The sequence below is a fragment of the Capra hircus genome, chromosome 13 (assembly GCF_001704415.2).
Source record: "Capra hircus breed San Clemente chromosome 13, ASM170441v1, whole genome shotgun sequence".
Classification (NCBI taxonomy): domain Eukaryota; kingdom Metazoa; phylum Chordata; class Mammalia; order Artiodactyla; family Bovidae; genus Capra; species Capra hircus.
In genome coordinates, this window is record NC_030820.1 from 35,674,753 (window position 1) to 35,693,783 (window position 19,031).

General features: G+C 43.4%; 1 protein-coding gene across 1 annotated transcript in view; it reads left to right on the forward strand.

Annotated features, from left to right (window-relative positions):
* The window catches only part of MPP7 (membrane palmitoylated protein 7), a 233,881-nt gene continuing 221,692 nt past the window's right edge, over window positions 6,843-19,031 (forward strand). The window contains exon 1 of the mRNA XM_018057215.1: window positions 6,843-7,076. The gene's annotated coding sequence lies outside the window, so the exon portion shown is untranslated. The remainder of the gene's footprint in view (window positions 7,077-19,031) is intronic.

The window sequence follows — 19,031 nt, forward strand, 5'->3', positions numbered from 1 at the left end:
CTTCGTTTTGGAATGTCTAGCCTTGAAGTTTTGGGATATTGACTTTATCAGCTAATATACAGAATACATATACAGGTATTGGCTTCTCAGGTGGGTCAGTGGTAAAGAATCCTCCTGCCAATGCAGGAGACACAGGAGACACAGCTCTGGGATGGGAATATTCCCTGGAGGAGGAAATGGCAACCAACTTCAGTATTCTTGCCTGGAGAATCCCATGGACAGAGGAACCTGGTGGGCTACAGTCCATGGGGTCGCAGAGTCAGACACAACTGAGCATGCACATATACATAAATATAATCTCTTAAAAATAAACTTTGCTTTTTAAAATTAATTTTTGTTGGAGTATAGTTGCTTTACAATGGTTGTGTTAGTTTCTGCTGTACAGCAAAGAGAATCAACTATATCCCCTCTTTTTCGGATTTCCTTCCCATTTTAGGGCATCACAGAGCAATGAGTAGACTTCCCTGTGCTCTATAGTAGGTTCTCATCAGTAAACATTTTTAAAGCAGTTTTAGCCTTCTTGAAAAATTCCACAGATGGTACGGAGAATTCCCATATTTACCCTGCGCCTAGTTTTCCCTTTTGGGAATATAGCACATTTATCACAATTAATGAACGAATATTGATACATTGTGATTAACCAAAATCTGTATTTTATTCAGATCTCCTTAGTTTTACATGGCATCCTTTCTCTCTTCCAGGATTCCATTTGAGCTACCATATGACATCTACTTGTTATGTCTCATTAACCTTCTCTTGGCTGTGACTTTCTCAGACTTTTCTTGTTTTTGAAGATCTTGACAGTTTTGAGGAGTACACTGGTTAACTATTTTGGGGAATGTCCCATGCTGGGATTTGTCTGATATTTTTCCCATGATCAGACTGGGATTCAGGGTTCTGGGAAGAAAGACCACACACACTGTCAACATGACTTATCACTGTTGATGCTGGCCTTGATCACCTGGCTAAGATGATATCAGTCAGGTCTGTAATCTCAAATTTCTTATTACTTAGGGTGTCTTTATAAACTCTTTTGCTTACATGGTTTCTTTTTTAACCTTAGAATTTAAGCTTACACATCAGAGACTTACCTATTAAGTTCCTTTGTGGCCTGCTCTTTAGCAGGGAGAGGGAATTCAGGGATAAAGGAAAACTGCGTGAGTTAAGAAAACAGAGGCAGTGAAGCAAGAATGCTAAATTTAGGAGAGCCTCCCGGAGCACCATCTTTGTGGGCGGTGCACTCGAGTCCTGGGCGAACCCTCTGTGTGTGTGTGCACAGTCGCAAGTTGTTTCTTTCCCTGCAGCTTTCACGGCTCTCTGTTCTGCTATGGGGGCTTCCCTGGTGGCTCAGTGGGAAAGAGCGTGCCTCCAGTGCAGGAGACACAGGTTCAACCCCTGGGTCGGGAAGATGCCCTGGAGAAGGAAGTGGCAACCCACTCCAGTATTCTTGCTTGGGAAACCATGGACAGAGGAGCCTGTTGGGCTACAGTCCATGGGGTCCTAAAGAGTTAACAACTAAGTAACAACAATTCTGCTATGGCTTCTCCTTACAAATTTCTTAATCTTCTATATATAAGAAGGAGTCAGTTTCCAAGTGGCTTGATCAGGAAGCATCTGCTTTCCAGGTCAGCACGAGTTAATGAAGGATGGTGGATCGTAGTCTCCAGGGGATGTTAAGTAGAGCAACAGTGATTCAGCACGCGATTCTCCCTTGTGAACTCAGCGAGGTAAGTACAAAGATGACTGATAATTAAATACAAATTCTTAGTAACTCACTTCACTCTCTACTTTTCTCAGCCTTTCTATCAATGGTTTCCTTTCTCAATGTAAATGCTTACTCCAATCATAAGTAAATATGACAAAATGAAGGTAATCACTGTTCCTTGGGGCTGTTCTTGCACAGTGACTATAGCTAAATAGTAAGAAGACTCATTTGGGGGTACTTTTATCATTGTTCTGTGTTTATAATCATGGCAGAAAGAACTTTGGTCTTTCTCAAAAATGCCAAATGCAATTAAAGAATGATTTTCTTATCCTAACTTCAAATGCCATGGATTGAAGAGTAAAGTTGGGAGGATGGAGGCATATTTGATTCGGTATGAGAAATGTTAGGTGTGTGTGTATGTGTGTGTGTGTGTGTCAATCAGACAGACGTGTATTACAGGCACATCTGAGACCACATAAAGCCTGAGGCTTCTCAAGTAAGCACATCAGCATTTAAACAATTAACAGGTCTCATCATCCCAGAGGTCCTTAACTGTAACAATGGTGATATACCATGCTGAAGCCCACATACAGGTTTGTACAGAGGTGTTCATGGGGTCATTGGTAATCAAGGTTCCTTCACCCACATATCATGAGGACATTTTTCACCCCTCTTCCTAAAGAGATATTACCAGCAGACCCCAACCTTTTTGGCACCAGGGACTGGTTTTGTGGAAGACAATTTTCCCAGAAGAAGAACAGAGCAGAAATGTAGAGAGAGGCAGGTTTGAAGACAGGGAAAACTTCATGTGACTTCCTCATGACTTTTTAGTTTCTGGCTCCTGGGCTCTTGGCGTGCTTTTGCGCTAAGTTCCTTCAGCCGTGTCTGACTTCTTGTGACTACATCGACTGTAGCCCTCCAGGCTCCTCTGTCCATGGATTCTCCAGGCAAGAATACTGGAGAGGGGTGCCATGCCTTTTTCTAGGGGATATTCCCAACCCAGGGATCAAACCTGTGTCTCTTATGTCTCCTGCATTGGCAGGCATGTTCTTTATCACTAGGGCCATCCGGGAAGCCCTCAGGCTCTTGGAGACTGGCTTATTTTTGCTTATATTTGGATTGTATAAGGCACTCCTCTTATCTTTAATTAATTTTGAACTCTATTATTAGGGTACAGGAATTACTTTTTCAGTGACTTTGAAGCACCATGTCAGACATTGTAAAGACTGCATTTTTTATTTCTTAGTTACTTCATCTTCTGTCGTGCCATCAACCAGCCATACGGAGAGTCTATGCCATTCCCCAGCCTTTCCCTGCACTGGCTCCCTGTGGCATGTGCTGGGTCTCTTCCTTTATGGATACCTGCTAATTGTAACTTGAACTGATAGAGAGAAAGCATGCCAACCAGCACAGGGAACGGCTGCAACTAGAAGCACGGATCTCTACCTCAAGGGCTTCAGCTCCGTCCTAATTCTGGTAAATAGGATTAGCACTCTTAACCCATTACTATCCCAAAAAAGAACATCATAGTGACAAGTGGGTGTCCACTATCTTTAATGACTTTTGTTGAAGAAATGAAGGAGATGATGTGAAATAGCGATCAGTCTATTAATTCTCATACCCTCTCAGCTCCCTTGCCTTGTGAAGCTTTTAACTCATTGTATTTTTCTTTCCACCTCTGGGGCCATCCATGCAAGGCCAGCCTGTGAGGTGCAGAGAACTGAGTTTTTACGCAACGGTCTCTAAGGCTTCACATTAGAGTCTCTTCTTGCTGCCTGTTGCTCCCTGGATCTAGAACCTTGTCCCTCTTCACTGGGATGACTCCTGATTCAGTGACTCCTCATTTCCTTCACGACCGTGTCCTCAGAACCTTCAGGATTCTGTTCCCACAGCTCCCTTGGTCTCCTTATCATCGGTACAAAACTTGTTTGCTGGTGGATCCACCAGGGTCTTTGTCTTATGCCCAGCCTGTCTTGGCAAACAGTATGTTCTTCATAGATTTGTCTGATAGACTGACTTAGTGAATGAATGCCCATTTAAACCTTAATGATTTTATTCCAACATTAGCAACTAAATAGAAAGAAGTCTCCTTTGCCCCTCTCTGAAAGAACATGGCCCACATGGGGAAATGGAGAGAAGGCCTACATTTCAATGAATGCTTGAAGTATTGATCCAAATATCAGGAATGCAAAAACACAAAAACAACGACAGGAAAAAAAAAATAAGAGAAAGAAAAAAATATCAGGAATCCATGTAACAGAATAAAGACTTCTAATTATTGCCTCCCAGACCGTGCTGCCCTCTCTGCCCTGCCAGGTACCTCCACCCTTCCTGACCAGACTATCCACCTGGCCTTCTTTCTGTTCCTTCAGCATGTCACTTCTCTTCCTTGCTTAGGGCCTCTGCCCTGCTGTTTCCCCCACCAGGAAGGCCATAGTCTTAGAACTTTGCAGAGATGGGGTTTCTTATTTAGGTGGCAACACAAATGTTATCATTTCTTGTAGAGCATTTCGCCTTAGAGTATTTCTCTCTCCTTTCCCAAATTAAAGTCACTCCTTCATCTCTCAAGTCTCTGTTTTCTTCTTTGCTCTGATCCCTCTCTGTAACTTCATCTGTTCAGTGGTTCGTTATCTGCCTTCCCTGGCTGATGAATAGCTTCCATATTGTCTTGTTCAAGACTATACTTAGCAGAGTGCCAGTCCATGGCAGGAACTAATACTTGGTAATTCATATTGATTACCTGTTTGGTGAGTTAGTGAATAAAAGAATAATCAAAAATTATGACCAACCTAGATAGCATATTCAAAAGCAGAGACATTACTTTGCCAACAAAGGTCCACCTAGTCAAGGCTATGGTTTTTCCAGTGGTCATGTATGGATGTGAGAGTTGGACTGTGAAGAAAGCTGAGCGCTGAAGAATTGATGCTTTTGAATCACATTGTTGGAGAAGACTCTTGAGAGTCCCTTGGACTGCAAGGAGATCCAACCAGTCCATTCAGAAGGAGATCAACCCTGGGATTTCTTTGGAAGGAATGATGCTAAAGCTGAAGCTCCAGTACTTTGGCCACCTCATGCGAAGAGTTGACTCATTGGAAAAGACTCTGATGCTGGGAGGGATTGGGGGCAGGAGGAGAAGGGGATGACAGAGGATGAGATGGCTGGATGGCATCACGGACTCGATGGACGTGAGTTTGAGTGAACTCTGGGAGTTGGTGATGGACAGGGAGGCCTGGCGTGCTGCGATTCATGGGGTCGCAAAGAGTCGGACACGACTGAGCGACTGAACTGAACTGATATTAATTATTTAATCCCAAAGAAAGAATTTTAGTGACAGAATCTTAGGTTTTATTGTGGAATATACTTTTTGGAAAGTTTTCCCCCCAGTGTGTTCATACCAAGCAATTTAATCCCTTCTCTGCCCACCCTCTTTCTTCTTTTAAACATAACTAGGTCTCAACAGTAAGTTAGCTTCTCAGAATACTCTGGGACACATTTTCAGACTATCATTTAGAATTCCTTTTATTACAAGAGTTTTGTAAAGAAACATCTTTTAGGTAATGAGGTTACTGTGTCCTCCAAAGAGCTTTATTCTCTGGAAATGACAGGAAAAAAGGTTGGTCTCATTCTTTGTATTAGGACTCCTATCCTAATATCTCTTTCAGTTCATGTTTATCCTAACATTCTTTCCTTTTGTTCGACTTTTGTCGAACTCCATTTCTTCTTAATACTATAAAATTTGCGGAGTTGTTGGATGAAGTGTGGGTGTGTGCTCAGTGGTATCCCACTCTTTACGACCCTATGGACTGTAGCCAGCCATGCTCCCCTGTCCATGGGATTTTCCAGGCAAGAATAATGGAGTGGCTTGCCATTACCCATCCATCTTGTGTCTCCTGCATCGGCAGGCAGATTCTTTACCACTGAGCCACCTGGGAAGCCCTTTGGATGAAGTGCTTCACTTCAAATAGCCTATTTCAGAACCTCGTGGGAATGACAGAGAGAACAAACAGAAGAGGAAAGCGGCTAGAGTGTTAAGCAAGCGTGGTCTCCGGGTGAGAGCCGCTTCATTGCCTTTCTGCAGGGGCTGATGCAGTCTGAGAGCTCAGATGACTCTAATTTCAGGTCACTGGTCTTCATCTCCACTCCCTCCACCCCCCTCTGCCTTCAGTCTTCAAAGTTCTCTCATCCCTGAGGGTTGTCATTCCTCTCTTTCTTAAGTTCCCTCCATTACCTGACTTTTCCAATTTATCTTCTAAATTTCTTTCGGTAGCCTACTTTTTTTTGATTAAAGCTTTATTTTGTACTTTGGATTCTCAGTTCTTGCTATAAATCTGTTTACAGTGTAATTCATTGTACACTGTGTGTTGGGTAAATAGTAGTTATACGGAAAGGGTATTTGTCAAATTCTATAAGACAACTGAAGGGGGCCGATACCAGATCGTATTATACATTTTTGATGGCCATCAGGTGTTGCGTTTATTTTCTTCTCTTGTGGAAGTATTAGCCCCCGGATACCGTCAAAGTTTGCCTTTACCATTCTCTGCACCTTATTCATTTTCTATTAATTTTTTTCTAATTATAAAAGTAATTACACGTTAATACGGAACAGGGAAAGGTACACTCCAGCATAATCTTGCCAAGGGTGAAAACACTGTACGCCTTTTCTTTGCATGTCAATTTCCTCCTAAATCTTATGCAGCATTAGAAACAAATACCCAAGAGATCGCTCTAAATCCAGGCGATGCTGAAGATTAGCTGTTATTCACCAAGTTCATATGGAAACCAAAGACTCTCGGTGGAACAAGGAAGCTCGCTTTCAGCAAAGGAACCTGGGTACCCCGAGTTCCTTTCAAGGAGGTACCTCTTGCAGAAGACCGCGAGTTCCGCAGCCACCTGGGAGCCGAGTGGAGCGGGAGGAGGCGGAGCTTCCATGATTGGCATAGAGGGAGAGAAGTTACAGGGCTGCCACCAATCAGGACTCAGCTTTGTTTTCCCGTACTGACCAATGAGAGAAGCGTTCCTGGTGAGCCTGTCTCCAAATGGAGACACCCACTTCTATCGCAACCAATCACCAGGCGCCTCTTATACGGCACCCGCCGTGCTCTCGCCCCGTGGGCGGAGCTTTCACACCCCGCCCCTCCGGCCGTGGCTCCGCCCCTCTGCGGGCGGGGACCCAGGCGGTGACTCGCGGCTGGAGCCGGGGTGGGGGGCCGGGTTCCCGGCTCCCGAGTCCTGCGCCTGCCGTCGCGGTGCCGAAACCCGCAGGCTGCTGATTGTCCTTAGTGGTGGCCACGGCCGCAGCCTCCGTACTTCGGTCCCGGGCTGCCGACGCCTGAGAGAGCGCTCCTCCCGCGGCCACGGCCGCTCGGAGCAGGTAAGGGGCGCCAGGGCTGCAGCGCGTGTCCGAGCCCGAGCCCGAGCGCGGGTCGGGCGGCGGGCCAGCTCCCTGCTCTCCCGCCGCAGCCACGGGCCGATCGGGCCGCGTCTCCCAGAGACTCCCGCCCGCCTCGGGCGCCTCCGCCGGGATCCGCGGCCGCTGCACCTGGCAGGCGGTGGGGGCGGGACCCCCGGAGTCCGGGACGCGGCGGGACTCGGGGCGGCGGCCGGGCCGGCGGGGCGGGGGATGTGCAGGTGGAGGGAAACACGGAGTTGAGTCAGCCGGGCTCCGGGGAGAAGGACCTGCTGATAAGCGGTGAGCAGCCCCGCGGCTTTTTATTTTTTTAAGCGAGAAAGGTATCTGCACTTAGATGGTGTGAGTTACACATTCCTGGAAACGGCGCTTTGCACTGCGCTTACCCAGGCACACGATTTACTTCTTATTTATTATTTTGAAATTCAAAGTAGCCTCTAACGTGAACTTACTTGGGGCTTTTTCTTCCGTGACAAGCAGACCCAGCAGTGTGACTCACCTTTGTCTGGGCTGCAGTGGGGGCCGGGCGGTTGGGGTGAGGCAAGGATGCTGAGCTGGTGTGGAAGATGGTGGGGGTGGGATTTTTTTTTTTTTTTTGCCTCTCTCCGTGGGTGGGTGTTGAATTGCGATTCTTATTTCTTTAAACGTTAGCATTCGAATAATTATAATAATAAAAAAGCCTTTCTAAACATAGTCTCTGGGCTTTAGGTTTTAGGGGGCTGCACCTGCTACCCAGGCAGTAGTACTCTGCAGACAAATGAGCAGTTGACTGCAATGATGTGATTCACCTCTAATGAAGCACCTTGATCGATGTTACCTTTTCTCTGACGTGCTTAAGCCTTTTCTCACTTTCCATTTGTTCACCAGTGAAATGAAGGTCACTAGTTTGAGTAGAAATGGCACAGGGAGGACTCTCGCAACGGTCCTCCCTTCCAGGTGCACTGCATTGAGGTCTTTTAATTGAGCAGCTCACCGCACTCCATCAATATTAGCATCCGCTTAACTCTCCAGATGCAGGTACATAAACTCAAGGCCCTAAAGATGAAGGGAATTCTGCCCCAGATCACTTGACTTGTGCTCTTATACACCTGTTAAGGGGTTTAATGCAGGATCCAGGAAGATTCTTGCTGTCAATCAAGCTTCTGCGTGCAGGTTTGATTCACATGAACACCAGTCAGAGGTGGAGATGGTTATTTCCAAGTGAAATATTCTTTAGACTTTTTTTTCTTCTAGGTTGCTAAGATAGTTTGAATTTCACCACAAAGGTCATTTTTCACACAGGCAAGAAAACCTAGAGGTGCCACGTCTATTTTAACCTAGTGAAAAATCTCTATTTTAAGTTTTGGGAGGTTTTCCACATTAGAAAATGTTTTCTTTGTTTGCATCTCTGGCTTAGCATTGGGCTTGAGTAGTGTTTTCTGAATTCAGTTGAATTAGTTAATATTCATAAGGGAAATAAGAATGAAGGGTAATACATTTTGGTTATGATTTTTTTTTTGCAGGAAGTTTTTGCTATAAATTTAGAAGTGTCAAACATGTAAAATCCTCCATCCTTTGATCAGAATAACACAAGGGAATTTGAGGATTAATCGCAAGTAGGTTTAGTTGGATGGATGGGAGGGACTCCTTGAATAATGCCAAGGCGTGGGGAATCCTAGGGAGTTGTTAGGTTATGTTAAATTTATTAGTCATCAGGAACATGGAAATGCATTATTTATTACTGAATGGAACTATTTGATCATGAAGTAACCCCTTGTATTCATGGCAGGTGCTCTGCTGGGTGGAACATGTACATTTTGAAATAACTTATTTGTCAAGTAAAGCATCCTTCACACAGGCCTTGTTAGTCCAGTTCTGATTCTGTTTACTCATTTGTTCTTTTTTGCACTCAATGTTGTTACTTAATTTTTACTCTTTTGGTCAAATTAAAATTTCTAGCACCCAAGCAGAACACTTCATAAAGAAACCTTTATCTGCTGATTTGTACAGAAAGTGAGCTTTCTTTTGATGAGCATCTCTTTCATTGTGATGTGGGAAGTTGGAAAAAGATTTATTCTGTTTGCAGAGTGGTGGTGGTTTAGTCGCTAAGTTATGTCCGACTCTTTGTGATCTCATGAACTGTAGCCTGCCAGGTTCCTCTGTCCGTGGGATTTTCCATTCAAGAACACTGGGTTTGGTTACCATTTCCTTCTCCAGGGAATCTTTCCAACCCAGGGACTGAACCCTACTGTCCTGCATTGCAGGCGGATTCTTTACCGCCGAGCCACCAGGGAAGCCTTGTAGGGTATTTACCTGTATTCTTACCTAGGGATCATAGCCCTCCTGTAATGTGAAGGGGTTCTACCCTTCAAAAAAGATTTAATTACAACATTACGGTACTTCCACTAGATGGTGCACCGGGTGCTATTTAATGCAGATTTCAGGTTTTTTTTTAAAATAAGCATTTCACTGACAAAGATACAAACGTACAACAGCTGTCATCACTGAAGTTCCGACAGAATTGCAATGAGTGATTTAAGTCAGCTTTATTAAATGAGATTAATTGGAAGGACATGGCAGCTGAATTTAAAGTAAAGGAAGCTGTTAGTAATTTTAGAAATAACCTGTGAGAAAACTGGTTCTTGCTGTAGACAGGTACCTGGAACAGTGTCAATTTATTGGTCTTTATTTCTGTACACTTGAACCTGTTTGTTTTTAATGGTTTGTGTTTTGTTTGAATCTTATGTGAACTATGATGAGCTATTTGAGTGTGGTTTTATGCCTATGAACAAACACGTAAACAGTTTTTTTCCAGGTGTGTAAAATTGTTTTTTTTTGCTTTTTCCTTGAATGCTCACTTAATAAATCTTTCTATTCTTTTAGAAAAGCATGATTATCAGCTTCAAGTAGGAAAGAGAGGAGCTTTCTCTCCTGGAAGGCAGGAACTGTTGGCTTGCTAGTTACTGGTTAATTGCTGCTCACTAATTGTTACAGGAGGGAGATGAGAAAACATAGCTGCTGCTTTGATAATGCCACACCAGGTATAGAAATGACAGTGGAGAAGAAGGACTAGTTAGGGTGATTGCATTTTGTGAGGTGCTGCAGAAAACACTGGACTTTTAAAAGGCAAGATGAGCACTCAGGTGGGAAGGTGTTTGGCGGGTGCTATGTGTCTGTATAATTCAGTTCCACTGACTTTACGTGGGCAGGAGAGCTTTGGTAATTTGGTATAATTTCTTGGAAGTAGTTCTGGTCCTCAGGGGATTTGATGGAGCTTTGGGAAGGGGAAATAATTTGGTGACGCTCCTTCTAGGAGGGAAGCTCCTGGCAGAGCTGCCAGCTCTTGGGAGAGTGTGGGCTGGGGCACGAAGGGTGGGTGGTTGTAAGCAACCGGGGAGATGAGAAAGCTGCCCGAGCGTGGGCTTCCTGGAGTTCTCTGTACCTGAGCCCACAGAAGCAAGTCTGAGTATTCTCAGTCGTGTTTATAGCGGTCCCAGGGCCAGGCTTGGGCCACAAATTTATGTAAAATAAGCAGAATCCTGAAGTTGGTAAAATGAATGACTTTTGTATGCAAGTGAACAGCTTAAAAGAGTTATTTGGCATATGTTAGGTTCTAAAATTATGGTTCAGTTCAGTCACTCAGTTGTGTCCGACTCTTTGTGACCCCATGGACTGCAGCACGCCAGGCCTCCCAGTCCATTACCAGTTCCCAGAGTTTACTCAGACTTGTGTCCATTGAGTCAGTGATGCTATCCAACCATCTCATCCTCTGTCATCCCCTTCTCCCTCCTTCAATATACTTACTTTTGATAATGTTCTTTTACTCCCTCTAGAAACAGGCTTTATTAGAAATAAGTAGCCTTGAATATGGAGAAGGCAATGGCACCCCACTCCAGTACTCTTGCCTGGAAAATCCCATGGATGGAGGAGCCTGGTAGGCTGCAGTCCATAGGGTCTCAAAGAGTCAGAAACGACTGAGTGACTTCACTTTCACTTTTCACTTTCATGCATTGGAGAAGGAAATGGCAACCCACTCCAGTGTTCTTGCCTGGAGAATCCCAGGGACAGCGGGCTGTCTATGGGGTCTCACAGAGTCAGACACTACTGAAGTGACTTATCAGCAGAAGCATAGCGCTTTTGCTGTAGTTTGTGTGTGTATACCAGAAAAGGGGCTTCCCAGGTGGAAGCTGGATGAAGGAGACACAGGAGATGCAGGTTTGATCCTTGGGTCAGGAAGAACCCCTGGAGGAGGAAATGGCAACTGGCTCCAGTATTATTGCCTGGAAAATTCCATAGAGAGAAGAGTTTGGTGGGTTGCAGTCCATGGGGTCACAAAGAGTCAAATACAACTCAGCAAGTACACGTGTATGTGTACATATGGCAGAAGTCTGATCAGCTTTACTCAGGATTAAAAACTTGCTCTTTGCAAGACAATGTCTCTGTATGTGTACTTAAAGCAGTTTGAATCTTGAGAATCGAATACTTCTGAGAGTTATAACTTCTTTTTCTGGCACTTGGAAGTTTGTGGAAATGATGTTGTAAAAATTTGGAGTTGAGCCAAAGATAAAATCGTTTATGGAGCCATGGACCAAGACTTAGGAAGTTTCTACAGCTGATATAGAAACCATTTTTTCTTCTCTTCCTAATATGTGATTTGACTTGAGAAGATTCTTTTTAGACCTCTGTGCTCTTTCCATGTTTTGAATTTAGTTCCCAGTAAGGCCCATCAGAGTTGACTGTTTTTTAGACGATTTCATCAGGGTACAGTGTTTAGGGGGAGATGTTGGGCTGTGGGCAGTGAGGAGAGGAATTAATATAATTTTGATCTGTTTAGAGTATTTTTAAATAGGATCAAAATTTCTTATTTTGGAATTTTCAAAATGATATCATTTCATTTTTAACATATACAAAGTTGAGTATAAAAACTTTAAGCTGAGGTTCTCAAACTTTACCATGTCTCAGAATCACTGCGGGGAGGGATTGTTAAAATTTCAGCAGCTGCTTCATTCTCATATTTTCTAAGTTCTCAGGTTTGGGAATAGGCCCTGCGAATACATATTGCTAATAAGCTCCAGGGTGATGGCTGGCGATGCTTCTGGTCCAGGACCGCACTTCGAAATCCACTGACATGATTCCAGGGGGAATGTAAATGTAGTGGTGAAGAACCCAGACTTTGACGTTTGAAAGATCTGGCTTTGAATCCCTGCTCTGCTACTTAGTACTTTCTTTGACAACAGGCAAATTTCTTACCTCTGGTTTTCATTTCTAAAATGGAAATAATGTAGTAGTATGATGTTGGGAGTATCACATGACCTTGAATGTATGTAAAAACTCATATACAACAGTGCCTGGAGGATTATAAGCATGCTGTAAATGCTGGCTTTTTGTCATACAAATCGATTAGTGAATGAAATACATAGGATCCTGAATCTTTTAAGTTGAAGTATGTTCCTTAAGGACAGAAGCATTTACATTTATCCTCATTTCCCTGCAGTGTGCTGTGGGAGAGATATATGAGTGCTTGACTTCTGTTTAATGAATGAAGGAGCTGTTTGTGGATCCTAGTAAGTTTCAAGAAACCTTTTTTAGGGACGTAGAATATTTACATTGGTAGTATGTTTCTTTCCCCTGCCTTAAAAGATTGAACTCTTTGGTCGGAATATACTGGAGTTTAGCTATAATCATCGTAGTCCACACTTTATAGAGCGGGAGTCTTAGAGGTGGCTTTTGGGCATTCATTGCAGGAAGGAAGTCATCTTTTGAATACCTGCAGGCTCCCCTGGGGAGGGGTGACTGCCCTTGATGCCCTGGAGGCATTCATGGAGGTCCCACCCCAGCTGCTGGACACCTGGCTCCCTCCCTCACCACTGCCCCCCCCCCCCCATCACCAAGAGCCCACCTCTCTCTGGCGGACATTCCCCCTTCCCCAGCCCCGCATGCCATCACTTCCTGGCACAGTCAACTGTTTATTTCCGTTATAGCAGTTGTCACATGCTTACTGTAATTTTATCTGTTTCCTCTTTACGTTTCCTTCATTGGATGTCAGCTCTGAGGGTAGGGATCTGGTCTTCAGCTGTGTCCCCAACATGGGGCGCAGTGTCTAGTGTGTGGGGACTTGCTACATACTGTGATGGGGTGTATGAGGTGGTCGGGACTGGGACCCTCCCCAGTTGAGGGTGCAGACTGGAGTTACTGGCCTACTATCAACACTGGTCCAGGCAGAGCCACTCATGTTATTTTATTGTGTTTTCCCCCTCCCCACATCAGCACTCTCTCCTGGGCATAAATGTAATCTCATTGAGTTCTGCCACGTTATTACCTGGGCTGGCTGTGGCTTGCTCCTACTCCCCGCATTCTTGCTAACATTTGATCATTTCTGACCTTATAATTTTTTCCAATCTGATGCCACAGATGGAACAATCTTGAGCACATATGTTACTGTTCTTATTGGCAATTCTCTGTTTACTAGCACAGTTAAGTATCCTGTCAGATGCGTCTTAGGTGTGTGGGTTTTGCCTTTTGCGAATTGGCATTGACATGTTCTTTGCGTTGGGTTTCTTTATCTTCACATGTTTCAGCCTTAATTTACAGAAGGTTTTTTTCTTTTTCCTTTTGTATATTCTTGATGTTAATCTCATTAGATTTTAAACAGTGCAAATATTTTCTTAGGTTTTTTTTTTGCATGTCATTTTTTTATTGAACAGAATGTTAATTTTTGTTACAATTTGATCCGCCCATTTATTCCACCTTCCGGGTCTTGTTTAGGAAATATTTCTCCATTCTTAGTTAACAAAGGTGGCTTTCTAGTTTGTTCCAGTTCCACACTGGTTTTTGTTTTTATTTTCGCTATTACAACTTATGCTTTTGAACTGTGGTGTTGGAGAAGACTCTTGAGAGTCCCTTGGACTGCAAGGAGATCAGCCCTGGGATTTCTTTGGAAGGAATGATGCTAAAGCTGAAACTCCAGAGAAGGGGACGACAGAGGATGAGATGGCTGGATGGCATCACCGACTCGACGGGCGTGAGTCTGAGTGAACTCCGGGAGATGGTGATGGACAGGGAAGCCTGGCATACTGCCATTCATGAGGTCGCAAAGAGTGGGACACGACTGAGCGACTGAACTGAACTGATTACAACTTATTTACATATGTTGCTGTGTGGAAGTGAGTCCCATCTGTGCGTCTTCAAAATTATTTAAGCTGGTGGTTTTCAACTCTGGCTTTATGTTAGAATTAACTGGATAGTTAAAAAAAAAAAAGACATGCCTGTTTATCCCAGATTAACTGAATCTTCTAGGGAGTGGAGCTCCTGCAGTTGAATTTTTAAAAAGGGCCTCTGGTGATACTGACCTAGAGCCATGGTTAAAACCATGTATCGAAGATACCTATTTGCAGTGCAATGATAGAGACACACAGATAGAGAGTAGCATTGACATATGTGCACATTAGATGGCTGGTGGGAAACTGGTGTGTAAAACAAGGAGCTCAGCCTGGTGCTCTGTGACAGCCCAGAGGGGTGGGAAGGGGTGGAAGGAGGCTCAGCAAGGAGGGTACACAGGTGTACTTAGGGCTGATTCACGTGGCACGGCAGAAACCAACACAACATTGTAAAGCAGCTGTACTCTAACTAGAAAGAAAAAAGAAAAAGATAGCTATGGTTTTTCAATACAGTTTTCATTTCTCCATGTTCTATGTCTTCTTTGTTGGATTAATTCCTAGGTATATCAGTTTTCGTTTATGTGTGAATGACACTTTTGACTCCTATTCTCCCGATTTTTTCTCCCTTGTGGAGGGAATCCTATTGATACAGATGTGTCTGTATATACTGATATAAGTCAGTTAGCTAACCTGTCTATATTTAACCTTTTCTGTGGGTGTAGCAATTGTGCTGAGTCTGTTGTATTTTAATGGCTACTTTTTCTTTTGGGTGTTCTATGAAGGTGATTATTTCATCTTTACATAATGGCTGTGTGTCTTTTCCTTCCACGTCTCACCACCTTGCTCCATGTTTGGTCTCTTCACTACATTTGTCTAGACTTGTGGTGATGAGTGAAGATTAGCAGAGATAGAGACCACTTGATCGCTTTAACACCCTAGAGGGAATTCGGCCTTAGTTTTGACCAACCTAGATAGTATATTCAAAAGCAGAGACATTACTTTGCCGACTAAGGTCCATCTAGTCAAGGCTATGGTTTTTCCTGTGGTCACGTATGGATGTGAGAGTTGGACTGTGAAGAAGGCTGAGCGCCGAAGAATTGATGCTTTTGAACTGTGGTGTTGGAGAAGACTGTTGAGAGTCCCTTGGACTGCAAGCAGATCCTACCAGTCCATTCTAAAGGAGATCAGCCCTGGGGTTTCTTTGGAAGGAATGATGGTAAAGCTGAAGCTCCAGTACTTTGGCCACCTCATGCGAAGAGTTGACTCATTGGAAAAGACTCTGGGAGGGATTGGGGGCAGGAAGAGAAGGGGACGACCGAGGATGAGATGGCCGGATGGCATCACTGACTCGATGGATGTGAGTCTGAGTGAACTCTGGGAGTTTGTGATGGACAGGGAGGCCTGGTGTGCTGTGATTCATGGGGTCGCAAAGAGTGGGACACGACTGAGCGACTGAACTGAACTTTGCCTTTAGTCAGGAGATTTCATTTTTTACAGTTGTATTTGATTTCATTAAGAAATTGTGACTTCATTGTTGCGGTTTAAAAAACGCGAGAGGTAAGCACAGACTTCTCTTCCTGATCTTGGCGAGGAAGCCAACCTAGATGGTATATAGCTCTTCTTAACCTAGAAAAGTTACGGTTGTCTGTATTGAGGCTTTTAAATTAAAATTTTTAAGTTAAATATTTGATTATTTTCATCAGGCTCTTCCAAAGTAAGTTGTATGTAATGACTCCCCTTATAACAAACTGGAAGTTGTTCTGCATCTTAAACTGTGAATTTTGAAAAATTTATTCAAGTATAAGATATACCTAGAGAAATGCATACACCAGGTACCTAGAAAGATGTAATGCAACTGTCCTAAGTGTGCAGGTCACTGAATTTTCACAAAGCAAACACACTGTGTAACCAGCAGTTGGTTGAAGACACAGAACATTACCGGGACCCTGGATGCCAGTCCCCGGCTCATTTTCACTGTCTTGACTTGTAACCTTGTGGAGTTAAAGTGCTCTGTCCACTTGCTCCTGCTGGGCTGCCAACTTTTGGTGCTTCCTTTGAAGGAGAAATCAAAGTCACCTCTGATAGCTCCTTTGAAGATGCATGGCCTTGACCTCAGTTCTCACAGCTGCAGTTTTCAGACCTTTGGTCACAGTATACTTCACACTCTTAAAAATTAAGGATGTTTTTGTTTGCATGGGTTGTATCTGTTAGTATTTACTGGCTTGCAGTTTCAAACAGGAAATTTTATTTATTGTATTTAAAGGCACAGCCTCTTAACGTTGTCACATATTTTTAATGTCATGGATGTCCTGAAAGGTTCTTGAGGAGCCCCAGAGTTCCGGATCCTGAGAGCAAAGAGCTGGCTCCTGAGACCTCCAGCATAGCTGAGCGTCAGCCCCTCATTCTGCTCTGTCTCCTTGGGGTGCTGAACCAGATCCAGCCTCTTTTCTTCCTCCCAAAGTGATCTTCTTAGAAGCAGGGACTTGCTACATCTTGGCTCAGCAGGGCTGTATTTTTTCCCAGTGAAAGAAAGCTTAGTAACACTAGGAAAGCAAATATTTCTGAGATTGGCAATTCCAGACCTGTACGAAGGGGCCCATTTTTCTCTCTTGACAGCATAAGCACATCTGTAAGCATGCTATTACTTGGCTGATTTTCCTCTCTTAAGATGGAGATCATCACAAAGAAACCTGCAAGAAATGTCCTGTGTCTGTGTATCAAAAAATATTTGCTTGGTGACATCATCATAATTAAGAAGAGTTATAACAGGTAGTAACCTGTGTTGATGCTTTCAATTTAATGTGTGGTTTAACCTGTTCTTCTGTTCTTTTATTTCCTGTAAATGGTAACCTGATCTTGATTTGATTCAGTGTCTATTTTTTGGGACAATATTGCTTCACAGTGATGTGGTGTACTTGTAGCTGGATTCAGACAATGTTGGTTGTCTCTTTGTAATATTCATAGTCATTAATAATCATTCTCTAGGTCCATTATTTTATTTCTCAGTCACTCAGTTGTGTCCAGCTCTTTGTGATCCCACGGACTGTAGCCCGCCAGGCTCCTCTCTCCATGGAATTTTCCAGGCAAGAGTACTGGAGCGGATTGCCATTTCCTTCTCAGCGGATCTTCTTGACCCAGGGATTGAACCCGTGTCTCTTGCGTCCCCTACCTTCTTTATCATTGCTCTTCCTGGGAAACCCCTTTATTTTATTAGGGGTTTGCAAAATGGTGATGTTTAAATTCTGTCTCCCCTTCTAATTTATTAGGATATCTTTATAAAGAGGAATTGTATGATTTGAGATATAGTTAGTATAGAAGGCAGGTTAAATATTTGGTTTAAAAAATTAGTTTTCAACATCATAAGATTATAAGACAAGCAGGTTCAGGATGAAGAAATGGGTTCATCATTTTTGTTTGAAACAGCAACCTAAATTGTGTTGGTTTGCAGAAGTAAATCCAAAGGAAACTATGAATAGAAAAGTCCTTTTGTTGTATTCTTAAAGTAGCTTAACTTATTTGAAGTAAAAAAAATAATGGTAGACACTTCTTGGTGCTGTTAGGGACTTTTGTTTTTAGTTAAACCAAGACTTCTCTTGCCTCCACAGTGATGTATTTATTATGTATGACTATCCGTTCGGGTATCTTACACCGTGTTCTGAGACCAGATTTGAAAGTGTAAAAGGCATCCTGCCTTGAAAGGGTTGACAGTGCAGTAAAATAGGTGAAAAGCTGACCTTTAAAAATCATTTATTATTATTTTTGGCTGCACCAGATCCTTGTTGCTGCTCGGGCTTTTCTGTAGATGTGGCAAGTCGGGGCTACTCTCCAATTGCAGTACTTGGGCTCTGTGGGTTCTATTTATGACAGTATTTCCTCCTCTTAAAAATTTATAATACTGAGAAACAGGTGATAGAAAGTAAGGCGTTTCTTAGGAGAAACCGAAAGTGGCAGGTGACACATTATCTGGGCTGCAAGTCGGATGGAGTAGACGATCTGCTGGAATTTGGGTGAGAGAAAAAGGGAGGGTGCTTCCAGTCTCTCCCGGCAGGCTTTCACCCTGCTTCCTGCTGGTGCCAGCTGTGAGTGGAGCAGGTCCTTCGGCTTCAGGTCGGGCTGGTTTTCAGCTACCCCTCCCTCCCCACATTCCATCTCCTCACTTGAGCGATACTTAGTACCTCGATGACAAAAGATGATATCAATATTTGTGTACGTTTGTGAAACCCCTCGTGGCACCTGATTAGTAAGAGCTGTCAGCAGTGGGCTTCTTCAGACCTTCCTCTTCTGTGTGTTTCAGGTTGGTGTCCTTGGAAAAGTGTACATAGTTCAAGCACTGAGGTTTGTTAACTTGTTTTTGGTTCAGTGTCTTGAACTTTGTAAATGACAAAGAATGATGTTGGATTGGCTTCTGGTGTTCTCCATGTTTCTGATCTCCAGAGGACTCTCTAGCTGGGTGATTAAATGTACTCTTTTGTGTATGGATCCTAAAATATCCCTCAGGGACAGACTGACTGGTATGGCAGGACTGCTTATCAGAATAGACATTTTCCTGTCTGAGCCTAATTGTGGACTTGCAAAAGCCTCAGAACACTTTAACAGACTGGGGCGGACTTGGAATTTACAAATAATAGCCAGTCTCAACCAAGCACTGTGCTAAGCTAGCTCTTTTTAGATATTTACGCTTAATTCTTACAGCAGCCTGTTGAGTTATTGTCATTTTTATTTTACAAATGGAAAAAAAAACCAAGTCACAGAAAAGTTAAATACTTTGCCCTGAGTCATATAA